Below are 14,156 nucleotides of genomic sequence, written 5' to 3' on the forward strand. Positions count from 1 at the left end.
CCCACTGAGTACTGATTGAGAGGCTGAAAATCAAAGTAACTGACAACTGAAAACTCCTAAATACTTGTTCTGTGTTCAACCTTCTTAGTTTTAAAATAAACTTGGATTGGATACACATCATCTTTTCAAATACTTTATTTTTTGTGTGTTTATGAAGTATGTGATTGTAGGGACATGTTTTGGGGACCAGCCTTGACAAAAACACCTCTTTCCAGGGTAGCAGCATGGGGATTTAGAAATACGAATAAATAATATGAAGACACATGAAAATTAATAAAACAGAAACCATAGAATAGTACCAGGGAGGCATTCCAGTGAATACTGAAATTGTCCATGTTTAATTTTCCATATACTTTTATACTCCAATCTAAAAGGGAGATGAAGGCAACAAAAGACTTCTTTAACATGATACAATGGACAGCTTGAGCAGTTAATTGCTTTAACATTTTGATATCAAGTCATTAGCATTCTGTGGTTTAGGCGGTAAAGTTACCCTAAACCAAGTATCTTGAAGGCGCCACTCTCCAGGTAACCTCATATTACAAAAGAAGTATCTGAAGTATGCTTGCATATCCTGACCATCTATCAGGATGGAAGGGATCTACTTGTATGAGCCATTTTAATGTCAAAAGAAATAAGTAAACACATCCTGAGTCGGGATGTGTAGCTACCCTTGTCAACCATTTTGAGAAACCTCCGAACTCTTTGACCGTCAGACAAGGTAGCAATAGGCTCACATTTTTGAGCCTCCATGATTCCTTCCTTTTTATTAATTTTAACAAAGACTGTGCTTTTGCAAGAGATAGATGATTGTGTCTGCCTTAGGTGAACACTTTCCCATTCCCAGACTTACTTGTCTTTGGTATATGCATTTTAATCATACATGTCCATGTCTTAGGTGCCTAGGAGGAAAAGGCTCAAACCCATTTTTGACTGCTGATTTCTGTAAGCAAAGGGTTAAGGGAGAAAGTACCTCTAGACTGTATATCTCTGAGCCAAGTTTCTATCAAGAGTTTATCTACAATTAGATAATGCTTTGTGAATATAAATGCTCTGATGGCTACAATCTCCTAATTAAAGGAGTGGAGGTTCACCAGGGTTGGGAATGCCCTTTTTAAATTGTCCTAGCTTTTTAAAAAAATAATTTTAGCTGTATCAAAATCTAAATTTCTTATTAAATATACCAAATCCAAGAACTCATCAGAAATGTCCAACTTTTCTTAACACCTTATAGTGAACTAAAAAAGCAATTACAAACATTAGCAGGTCAATACCATAATTCTAGAGTAGAAATTAACAATAAACGCACAATTTGTCAGATCATAATTTTCTTAAATCCATTTTAATCAAAATAAAAAAGATTTCTCTGATGGGTAAGAATCCAACTGCATTTCTGCTTTTAAGTAATTGTCTCAGTCTCTGAGCAGCAAAAACTTTTAGGCTACTCTCCCCATTCTTGAAGAGGGGCTTCAGTCACTCTTTGTTCCTTTGTTCCTATGATGGGAAAACTGAGGTCTCAGTTCTAAGGTCTTTTTTTTTTTTTTTTGCAGCAGATTGAATATCACACTGGCAAAATGAGTACTGTGTCCCAAAGTGTAAAACAATTAAATGTTCAGTCTACAATTTGGGGCTGACTCTAGGTTAAATGGGACTCCTTAGGTCTGGAAGTTTGAGAAGCAAGTACCTCAAGAGGCTGGGAATCACAGTTGTCACCACAACCTTCTTTCCCTTCTCAGATTGCAGCAAGTTGTAGTAAGTCGGGAGCATTGGTTCAGGGGTTTCTTCAGCCTGCAGCACGGTGGGATGAGGAAATCTGGATCACAGGTTTAGCAAACTCTCTCTGCTTGTTTCATGGTGTCATCAGTGACTGTGATGTCATCAGGACTGGCATTCCTCTGCTATATGCATCAAAACAGAAATTCTGGAAGTTCTCTCGTTTGATCCTCATCCTGTCAAAAAACACAGACATGCCCTCGACACCATAATAATGCAGAATCAGGTCCTTCCCATAATTCAGTGCAAGAGTCTCCCCACCTTGTTTTAGTAAAGCTTGTCTTGTTGCCATCATGCCAAGAGATTGCTCATGGACATCCATATTCAAGAAGTTTAGTGTAGAAAGTACATGGTTCAAGACGTTATATGGTGTTTGAGGATAAAATTTTTTGTTTTTATTTTTTGAAGTTGTGTTTTTAAGGTGTCATGGGCATACTCTATGGTTCCTTGTCCTTGAGGATTATAAGGAATGCCTCTCTTACGTTTGAGATTCCATTGGGAGCAAAATTGTTGAAATGCTTTATTAGCTTATCTGGACCCATTATCTGTCTTTATGATTTTTGAGGTCCTCATAAATGAGAAGCATTTTAAGTAATGAGTTATTACATGCTTAGTGGCTTTCCCAGTTTGTACAGTGGTCATCAAGAATCCTGAGTATTTAAATAATAGATTTGCACAAAGTCATATATATATGACTTTGTGCAAATCTATTATTTAAATATATATATATATATGAATGCATGCAATAAATTTTATATTCTAGTAGTCTTTTTATATTGGATAAATTTTCATCAAATTTATATAAAACATTAATGATGGATAGAAAGCTTAAAAATATAAGTGAAGCCTGTATCATCACTGGAGTTTAGGATTTATTACAAAGCCAGTATAATGTGTTGGTGGTGAACATTCTCAGTTCAGGTGACTTGTCTGAGTTGAGTTGAATATCTGAAACCGGGGGTTTAAGTTGCCTTTTGCATCTATCTATTATACCTACAAGGGCCCAAAGTCTTCCCACAAGTCAGAATGGTTGAGAACATTAGATTTATCATAAGCACTCAGATCCCTGAGAACAGCACCATTGTAGGAAATGTGGGAGAGCCACTAGGTGGCGCAGGATTTCTCTACACTGTGGTTCTCTACTGGAAGAACCCTGTAACCCAGTTCAGTGAATTTAAGACTGGCTAGCTGTGGGTGAATGAGGCACACCTGAAAAATTCATGTGGTCTGGAGATGTCTATAGTTTCCAGACATTTCTGGTCAAATCAGGGTTTCTGTGAGAAAAGTGAGTGACTGTCTTGTTAATGCTACAGCTTTGCTACACTGAGATTAACATCATGATTAATACAATTCACTGGATGGAGGTCAGTACCATTGTTGGCAGTTAGTATGCTTGGAAAGAGAATACAGACAAAGGAGAGCTGTCAGCCAAGACCTGTATGGGGAGGACACTTGTAGTACTTAGGGTGAGATCAAATTCAGCACATATCTGTCACATTTAAATGAAGCATGATATAGGTGTATTGTAAAGATAGCAACAAAGATGCCTTGCATCAAAGAGCACAACAAGGTACAACAGCTTGATGGACAGAATCTAGGTAAGAAAACCATCTTTTATGAAAAAGTGTCCACGTTCTGGATAATGTCACAGTGGGACTGCAGATTGAGGTACAGTTATATAAGGCTATTTAACAGTCTTTGGTTGGGTAGTGATGTTACTTGTGTCATTAATATAGGAGTTGGAGGGTCCTACGATTTCAAAACACTTCCATTCACTCAGTGGGAAGTCAAACATAAATACTTGCTGTGATGGTTTTCTCCTATGACATTCTTGTGGGTTTTTTTTTTTTTTGTCAAATTTTGTCTGTTTCTGTTTTAAATTTGAAAACATTTGATACACTTGCCTCTTGCTTTGGAGCTTCTCTTCCATGGTGCTATACTAACACAAAGGAAGGAGGACTTATACACAAACACAAGGATCCCCATGAACGTAGGGGTGTAGTAAAAAGAAGGGGCTTCATAAAAAGTGCTGGAATTTCTTCCCTGATCATTTCCTGATTAGACTGGCATTTGCTAGATGACATTAGAGAAATATTACAAGATACTTATCAACTTTTGTTCTTGTGTTGCCTTGAATTAAATTATTTTAATGTCCTTCAATGACTCAGAGAAGGTGGGTCTTTAAGCTTATTAACTGTCACCACTTGTAAATATACTAGGGCTAGCGTGGTGGAGTTACATGTTTGCAGATGTCCCATAAAGATCTAATGGGGTTCCTTTGAACAGTGTGTTGACATTGAGACTTGGGATGTTATCTGTCCTCAGTAATATAATCCATTCTGTAGAAGATAGAATGACTTTTAAAACTGGGAGTGGGAGGAAATGAGTGTGTTACATAGAGATAACATCTTTGGAAATATGGTACCTTTAGAAAGTACTTATTGAAAACTTGTAAGGGAAGAGATGATGACCTGTAAATGTCCTTTAAATTTAGAATGTAATAGTATCAAAGCCAGAGTTACCAGGGTGATACATTTATGGGATTATTTACTTGATTATCATCTACAGAGCAAGTATTTACTGAAAGAGATGGTGTATCTTCCAAATATATATGCTTCTTGAGGATGATCAAGCAGGTTAAAACGCTATTGTACACCTTATTTGGAGACAGAAACTGATAAAGTGATGAGAGTTTATAATATCTGCAGCACACCGTACCAATATAGATTTAACAAGCCCGTAATAATTGAGTCCTCATAGGTGTAAGCAAACACTGCTCATTCGTTCCTGGCTGCCCAGACCTGAATAATCACAGAGAAACTATACTAACTACAACACTATCAGACCCATAGCTTAGGCATATTCCTAGCTAGCCCTTACATCTTAAATTAATCCATTTCTATTAATCTGTATATTCTTCCAACCTGGCTATATTCTGCCTTGCATAGGATAAAATAGCTTCTTTCCTACCGAAGGTAAAATAAAAAAGCATACATCACATAGGCAAGCCATGTAGACTAGGAAAGAATCCTCTAATGATAGTTTGATCGTATCATTGGCATCTGATGTAGGATGCAGTGGGAAAATATAGTTGGTTCACCATTTACAATAATGCATCTAGTCATGGAGTATATCACTTCTCTGAGAAAGCGACCAGTGTGGAGTTTCATTACAAAAGACACATGAGTTTGACTAGAGAGTGGCACCAGAGGTGATCACTGTGATTCGGTTATCCAGAGCCTGGATGTGTTTATGTTCCAGAGTGTCTTTAGAAAACATTAAGCAGCACAAAAGATCACAGTCATCACTGGATATTTTGACCAAGAGTAAAATCAGCTCAGATTACCAGCAAGGCATGACAATCTTGTTTATATCTGAGGGACTCTGATTCAGATAATATAAATTAAATTTCTAATAAAGGTGTGCTATGACACTAAATTATCCACTGTTATTGTATGAGTAGAGACTATGTAATCCAAATAGAATGAGCAAATCCACTGGCACCTGCAGGTAGGACCTTTAATAAAGATAGGTGTGTGTGTATATGTATATGTATACATACACTTTTTATATCTATTTTGGTATAACAGGCAATACCAATAGATCATTAGCATTTATCCATAAGCAATTTTAAAATACGGGTATTCTAAAGTATCCTGGAAAAAATAAGGCAACATACAAGGGAACCCTTGTATGTTGCCTTTGTATGGATTGGAATCAGGACACAGCAGAGTTTAGGTGGAATTCCATCTCTCATCTATAAATTCCATCCTGTGATACAATGGATCTGATTATATACTATAGAACTCAAGACCCTTGCAGACCAACTCCCCTCTTGACTCCCTCCAAAGCCTTCTACATAGATTCCATTTTCCAGTTTCTTGGCATTCTAATCTTTGAGTTTCTGAGGCTGTTAACTGCACTACTTATGTGTATCTTGCCTTCAAGACCACATGTGATGCATTTTCTTATTGTTTGAAGGTCAGGAGAAACACTTACTGATCAATCTCTTCTAATTGCTACTTCCCAAAAGAAGGAAGACTCTATCCATACCTATTCTATATATGTCAATAAAAAGTTGTTATCCCTTAAACACTGTAAATGAATATGTAAAAAAGATGAATCAGTTTGATGTCTTAATGAGGCAGGAAGAGGTAAAGCATTCAATATATACACAGGAGTAAGTGAGGCGGAAGCAAACTATTTTTATTTATTTGCATAAATGAACTGAAATTTAGTGCTTTTGCTCCTTGATATGTAGACATAGCACAAAGTCAGGGAGAGCAGCATGGATTGAAGGTTATGTGTCCAGCTATCAGCATATGAGAGTCCAGTATCACACACAAGAGCTTCTAACAGAATCCATGGCAAAGGCCTCCATATTAATACTCATTGAAGAATGGAAAGCTGGGATAAGCCTTGACCCTGCAATGAGAGAGAACAATGCACAATGCACCTGAAGACTATTTCTAGTTTTTGATTTCTACAGATATGGCAACAGAGATGAAAGATGAAAACGTTTCTTTTCTGGTAATTCATACGATATGTATTCTTACCGTTACAAACTGTATTTCGTAATAGAACAGAGGAAGAACAAATGAACTGTTCAAATACATTATTCTTGGAACTTAACACAGAGAGAGAACAGAGTCATGCATTCAAATATATACACCTTTCTATAAAACAAAAAGACGACCATTTCTTTTTACTGCAAATTCTCAAAGAAACAGAGACTAATATTTTTTTGTTTTGAATTGGGCAAGTCCAGTTATGTATTTGACAACAATAATACTTTAGGGGAATAGAGAGATGGCTCAGCAGCTAAAAGTGTTTGCTGCCATCCCAGGTAACTTGAGTTAGATCCTTGGACCCATATGGTAGAAGGACAGGATTAATGGCTGCTAGTTGTCCTCTAGGGCATGTGTAAGAATAATTCACACCTAGTTAAAAAGTAAAGAAAGTTAAAAACTTCTCTGAAGTGATAAAGTAGATGATGAGATGATAGTATCTTAGTGTCAGTTTTATTCAACCATTAATTATTTACTAACTGATAATAATACAGGCTATGCTTTGTTAGATTCAGAGATAGAAGAAATGTCAGTTATGAGACTAATGTTCTGTGTCCAAGGAAGTTACTCATAGCAGCAGAAAGTGATAAAATGATTCATCATTTAATAAGAACAAAAATCACTGATTGCTTGCCAGTATTTCTATCTCTTTGTAGTAAAATAGAATGATAATGTAATCAAATATAATTTTAATAATATAATAAAAAGAGGTTAAGAAGAAGTTACCTGATTAACCTCATTTATATTGCACTTCTTTTTGCAACTTACACAGAATTATAGATAGCTTGAAGGAAAGTGATGATTGTCCATTGAGTATAAATTGTGTTTCCTTTCCTACAACAATGCAGAAATTCTTGAGAAAATGTTAGGCTGAGTCCTGAACAAACATACAGTGCAAAGGAAATAAGAGGTTTCATATTATTAGAGTCAGTAAATTAGTAATATTCAGCAATCAATTCCACATGGAGAGGGTAAGAGCAGCTTACATATACCATAGAGGTGATGAAAGTGGCTTTGGTCTGATAAGAAATTGAGCAGATTTTCAGAGATGATACTGTAAAATTGATCATTACAATATTTAAATATGTGGCATTGAAATACCCAGAATGTAGAGCCATAGAATACACAGATCTGCAGGTAGTACATAGACTCGGCAATGATGTGGGCTCTCCCAGCACATTCCATGCCACAGATACAGGAGGAACAGGTGCAACTGATCAAGTGACCCTGCACCCACCTCTTTTTTGCTGTGTCCAACAGAAAACTCTGACTGAGTCTAGAAAGAGAATTCTAGACATCTGTGCCTTGTCTGGCTCTAAGTATTCTTTGACTTTTTCATACTGAGGTAATATTTGACAGACAGGGTATTAACATACTCTCCTTAGGAGAGAACCATCAAAATTACAAAAGTTATGGAAGTTACTTACATATCAGCAGGAAAGTACCATAAATTTCAGTCCAGGTCATCTAGGATTTTCATGTGATCTGAAGCCAACCATAAATAAAAAACCTGCTGTAAAAAAAGAAATGTTATTTTCAATATACATTTATCGAGATTATCTGTCAACCTGAGAAAATAGACAATGCTTATAACCTCTGAGGAGTTGCCCCAATTTCTAAAGTCATCAAGCAAATCATTGAATTCCAGATTTAAAACTTAAATGGAAGTATATCAACACAAATAATATGTAATACTACAGACTTAGATTTCAAAGGAAGCTGGAGAAGAAAGATAGCTTAACAATTCAAAAGAGATAATGTCATGTATGCAAAAGATTCAGAGAAGTGCAGAGACAGTCTTGAAAATACACTTCAGTAATTATCATTATACAGTTGCACTTCTTCTAGCAAACTGAGCCTATCTGAAAAAAATGCAGCTATAGAAAAGCTTGGCTTCCAGTTTTGTGTGTCTGGAAGCCCTCTTTTCTTTAAAGCTTATTTAGGTCTTATGTAGATCCATGCCTCAGACAAGAGGCACTATTTTGTAATCAGACTGCTCTTTTGTTTCTTGGCTGTCAAGACCCGAATAATCACACAGAATGTATTTTAATTACAACACTGCATGACCAATGACTCAGGCATATTTCTAGCTTACATCTTGAATTAGCCCGTTTCTATTAATCTGTGTATCACAACAATGTTATGATCTACCAGGAAGGATCCGGCAGCATCTTTCTCCTTCAGCAAGTGCTTGGTGTCTCCTTGCCTCCACCTATTCCCTCTAAATGTGTCCGTTCAGATTTCTTATCTGGCTTTACTCTGCTAATACATTGGCCAAAACAGATTTATTCATGCAACACATATACAGAATTTGAAGAGAATTTGAAGAATCCACATCACATTTAAAACACTTGCCTCTTGTTTTAGAGCCTCTCTTCCATGGAGTTGTACTAACAACATAGGAAAGAGGACGTATATACAATCACCAGGTTTCCCATGAATATGGAAGTGTAGTTGGGGAGGGCCATCATAAAAAGTGTTAGAATTTCTTCCTTGATCATTTCTTGATTTGATTGACATTTATTAGATGACATTAGAGAAGCGTTACTAGACGTTTCTTATCTTTGTTCTGGTGTTGCCTTGAATTAAATTATTTTACTATCTTTCAATGGATCAGAGTAGATGGGTCTTCAAGCTTATTAACTATGTCACCACTTGCAAAGACACTAGGGCTACCAAAGTGGCGTTACATGTTTGCAGGTGTCCCATAAAGATCCAATGGGGTTCCTTTGAACAATGTGTTGACATTGAGACTTGGGATGTCATCTGTTCTCCGTAATATAATTCATGCTATAGAAGATAGAATAACTTTTAAAAAACATGGTGGGAGGAAATGAGTGTATTATTATACCAATACAGATTTAGCAAGGCCTTAATTATTGAGTCCTCATAGGTGTAGGTGAAGACTGCTTGTCTGTTTCCTGAATAATCACACAGAAACTATATTAACTACAAGTCTCTTTGGCCCATAGCTTAAGCATATTCCTAGCTAGTCATTACATCTTAAATTAATCCATTTCAATAAATCTGTATACTACCAATTGGCTGTGGCTTACTGGTACAGGCATGTTACTCTTTGGCAGCTACATGGCATCTCCTTGACTCCTATATCTTTATAAATATCAATATCTATATATGTGGAAGATATACATATCTTCCAGCCTGGCTATATTCTTCCTTGCCATAGGACAAAGTTGCTTCTTTCCTAACCAATAGTAATAACACATATTCATAGCATACATCACATAGGCAAGCCATAGAGACTAGGCAAGAATTCTCTAGTGATAGTCTGACCATATCATTGGCATCTGATATGAGATACAGTGGGAAAATACAGTTGGTTCACCATTTACAATAATGCATCTAGTCATGGAGTATATCTCTTCTCTGAGAAAACCACCAGTGTGGAGTTTCATTACAAAAGACATGTGACTTTGACTAGAGAATGGCACCAGAGCGATCCCTGTGTGTGGTCCAGTTATCCAGAGCTTGGACGTGTTTATGTTCCAGAGTGTCTTTAGAAAACATTAAGCAGCATAAAAGATCACAGTCATCACTGGATATTTTGATTAGGAGTAAAATCAGCTCAGATTACCATCAAGGCATGGCAAGCTTGTTTATTTCTGAGGGACTCTGATTCAGATAATATAAGTTAAATTTTTGATAAAATGTATGTTATGACATTACATAATCCTCTGGTATTGTATGAGACTATGTAATCCAAATAGAATGAGCAAATCTACTGACACCTTAGGTCCTTTAATAAAGGTATATATGTGTGTGTGTGTTTGTGTGTGTATATATATACATATATATATACATGCATATATATATATTTGATATAACAGGCAATACCAATAGATCATTAGCATTTATCCATAAACATTTTAAAATATGGGTCTCCTAAAGTATTTTGGAAAAAAACAAGAGAACTGCTTGTTTCCACAGAAGGGAACCCGGGTACACTGTCTTTGAGCAGATTGGAATCAGGACACAGAAGAGTTTAGTTGGAATTTCATGTCTCATCTACAAATTCCATCCTCTGGTACAATGGATCTGTTTATAAACTAGGGAACTCAAGACCCTTGCAGAGCAACTCCCCTTTTGGCTTCCTCAAAGCCTTCTACAGAGACTGCATTCTCCAGCTTTTTGGCATTCTAATCTTTGAGTTTCTTAGGCTGTTTACTGCTCTACTTATGTGTATCTTGCCTTCAAGACCACATGTAATGCATTTTCTTGGTGTTTGAAGGTCAGGAGAAACACTTACTGATCAATCCTTACTAACTGAAACTTCCCTAAAGGATGAGTACTCTATCCATACCTATTCTAGAAAGGTCAATAAAGAGCTGTTATCTCTTAAACACTGCTCACGAATATGTAAATCAGATAAATCAGTTTGAGGTATTAAGACGGCAGGAAGAGGTAAAGCATTCAAGGTATATATATATATGTATATGTATATATATATAAACATGAATAAGTGAGGCTGAAGCAAACCATTATTATTTATTTGCATAAATGAACTGAAATTTAATGCTTTTGCTCCTTGATATATAGAAAGAGCCCAAAGTCAGGGAGAGTTTCTAAGCACTATGGATTGAAGGTTATGTGTCCAGCTATCAGGATCACTCATAAGAGCTTCTAACAGAAGCCATGGCAAAGGCCTCCATGTTAATACTCATTGAAGAATGGAAAGCAGGGATGAGTCTTGAACTGGCAATGAGGGAGAACAATGCACAATGCACCTGAAGACTATTTCTAGTTTATGATTTCTACAGATATGGACACTGAGGTGAAAGCTGAAAACTTTTTTTCTGATAATTCATACGACATGTGTCCTTTCTTTTACAAACCTTATTTCTTAATAGAACTGAGGAAGAAAAAATGAACTGTTTAAATACACTGTTTTTGGAACTTAACACATAGAAAGAACAGAGCCATGAATTCAAATATATACACCTTTCTATGAAACAAGAAGACAACCACTTCTTTTTACTGCAAACTTTCAAGGAAACAGAAACTGATTTTGTGTTGTTTTGAATTGGGCAAGTCCAGTTATGTGTCTGACAGTAATGAATACTTTGGGGGGATAGAAAGATGGCTCAGCAGCTAAAGGTGTTTGCTGCCATCCCAGGTGACTTGAATTAGATCCTTGGACCCACACGGTAGGAGGACAGAGTCAATGGCTGCAAGTTGTCCTCTGACCTTCACATGCAGTGTATGTGTGAGAACACATACACACCAAATTAAAAATTAATAAAAAGTTAAAACTACTCTTAAGTGATAAAGCAGATGATAACATCTTAGTGTCAGCTTTATTCAACCATTAATTATTCACTAGCTGATAATCATACAGGCTATGCTTTGTTAGATTCAGAGATAGAAGAAATGTCAGTTATGAGACTAACGTTGTGTGTCCAAGGAAGTTACTCATAGCAGCATGAAAGTGATAAAAATGATTCATCATTTTAATAAGAACAGAAACCATTGATTGCTTGCCAATCTATGGCAAGATCTATTTCTATCACTTTGAAGTAAAAGTTATGTAATAGAATGATAATGTAATAAAATATAATTATAGTAATATAATAAAAAGAGGTTAAGAAGAAGTTACTTGATTAACCTCATTTATATTGCACTACTTTTTGTAACTTATACAGAATTATAGATAGCTTGAAAAAGAGTAATGGTTTTCCACTGAGTATAAATGGTGTTTCTTTTACTACAACAATACAGAAATTCTTGAGAAAATATTGTCTGAGTCCTGAATGCAGATACAGTGCAAAGGAAATGAGAGGTTTGATATTCCTATAGCCATAAATTAGTATGATTCGATAATCAATTCCACACGGAGAGGGTAAGAGCAGCTGACATGTACCACAGAGATGATGGAAGTGCCTTTGGTCTGATAAGAAATTGAGCAGATTTCAGAGATGATACTGTAAAATTGATCATTAGAATATTTAAATATGTGTCATTGAAGCACCTAGAATGTATATCCATAGGACATATCAGTAATCATCATGGATAAAGTTGTGTTTCTATATCCTCGCCACAAAAACTTAGGATGAGCGGAAAAAGTCATTTTCAATATTACTTAAAGTAGGAATTCCCCAATTATTAATGAGTCTTGGTCAAAGGACTCAAAAACTGGCTGTAAGATGACTCATTAGATATAATTCTAATCAGTTTTATCAAGAAAAAAGATGATCATTAACTATTACAGGTTTTTTTTATTTATTTGTTTTTTATTAAAAATTTCCGCCTCTTCCCCCCCCCGTCCCATTTACCCCCTCCTCCGTCCCCTCCCCCTCCCTCTCCAGTCCAAAGAGTAGTCAGGGTTCCCCTCCCCGTGGGAAGTCCAAGGTCCTCCCCCTCCATCCAGGTCTAGGAAGGGGCGCATCCAAACAGACTAGGCTCCCATAAAGCCAGTATATGCAGTAGGATCAAAACCCAGTGTTATTGTCCTTGACTTCTCAGTCAGCCCTCATTGACCAACACGTTCAGAGAGTCCGGTTTGATCCCATGTTTTTCAGTTCTAGTTCAGCTGGCCTTGGTGAGCTCCCATTAGATCAGTCCCACTGTCTCAGTAGATGGGTGCACCCCTCGCGGTCCTGACTTCCTTGCTCATGTTCTCCCTACTTCTGTTCCTCATTTGGACCTTGGGAGCTCAGTCCGATGCTCCAATGTGGGTCTTGTCTCTATCTCCTTCCATTGCCAGATGAAGTTTCTATGATGATATGCAAGATATTCATCAGTATGGCTATAGGATCGGGCCATTTCAGGCTCCCTCTCCTCAGCTGCCCAAGGAACTAGCTGGGGACATCTCCATGGGCACCTGGGAGCCCCTCTAGAGTCAAGTCTCTTGCCAACCCTAAAATGGCTCCCTTAATTAAGATATATACTTCCCTGCTCCCATATCCACCCTTCCTCCATCCCAACCATCCCATTCCCCCAAGCTCTCCCCTTCTCACTTCTCTCTCCCCATCTCCCCTTACCCCCATCCCACCCACCCCCAAGTTCCCAATTTTTGCCCGGCAATCTTGTCTACTTCCAATATCCAGAAGGATAACTATATGTTTTTCTTAGGGTTCACCTTCTTATTTGGCTTCTCTAGGATCACAAATTATAGACTCAATGTCCTTTATTTATGGCTAGAAACCAATTATGAGTGAGTATATCCCATGTTCATCTTTTTGGGTCTGGGTTACCTCACTCAGAATAGTGTTTTCTATTTCTATCCATTTGCATGCAAAATTCAAGATGTCATTGTTTTTTGCCACTGAGTTGTACTCCAATATGTATATATTCCACACTTTCTTTATCCATTCTTCCATTAAAGGCATCTAGGTTGTTTCCAGGTTCTGGCTATTATAAATAATGCTGCTATGAACATAGTTGAACAAATGTTTTTGTAGTATGATAGGGCATCTCTTGGGTATATTCTCAAGAGTGGTATTGCTGGATCCTGGGGTAGGTTGATCTTGAATTTCCTGAGAAACTGCCACACCCTTTCCAAAGTGGTTGTACAAGTTTGCATTCCCACCAGCAACTTACTCCACATCGTCTCCAGCAAAGGATATCATTGGTGTTTTTGATTTTAGCCATTCTGACAGGTGAAAGATGGTATCTCAAAGTTGTTTTGATTTGCATTTCCCTGATCACTAAGGAGGTTGAGCATGACCTTAAGTATCTTTTGGCCATTTGAACTTCTTCTGTTGAGAATTCTATGTTCAGTTCAGTGCCCCATTTTTTAATTGGGTTAATTAGCATTTTAAAGTCTAGTTTCTTGAGTTCTTTATATATTTTGGAGAT

General features: G+C 36.9%; 1 protein-coding gene across 1 annotated transcript in view; it reads left to right on the forward strand.

The window, feature by feature from the left end:
- LOC130885468 (aldo-keto reductase family 1 member C13-like) overlaps window positions 1–14,156 on the forward strand; it is a 288,678-nt gene that overhangs the window by 12,173 nt on the left and 262,349 nt on the right. The window lies entirely within an intron of this gene.

Source organism: Chionomys nivalis, chromosome 13, assembly GCF_950005125.1.
Source record: "Chionomys nivalis chromosome 13, mChiNiv1.1, whole genome shotgun sequence".
In the NCBI taxonomy this organism is placed as follows: Eukaryota; Metazoa; Chordata; class Mammalia; order Rodentia; family Cricetidae; genus Chionomys; species Chionomys nivalis.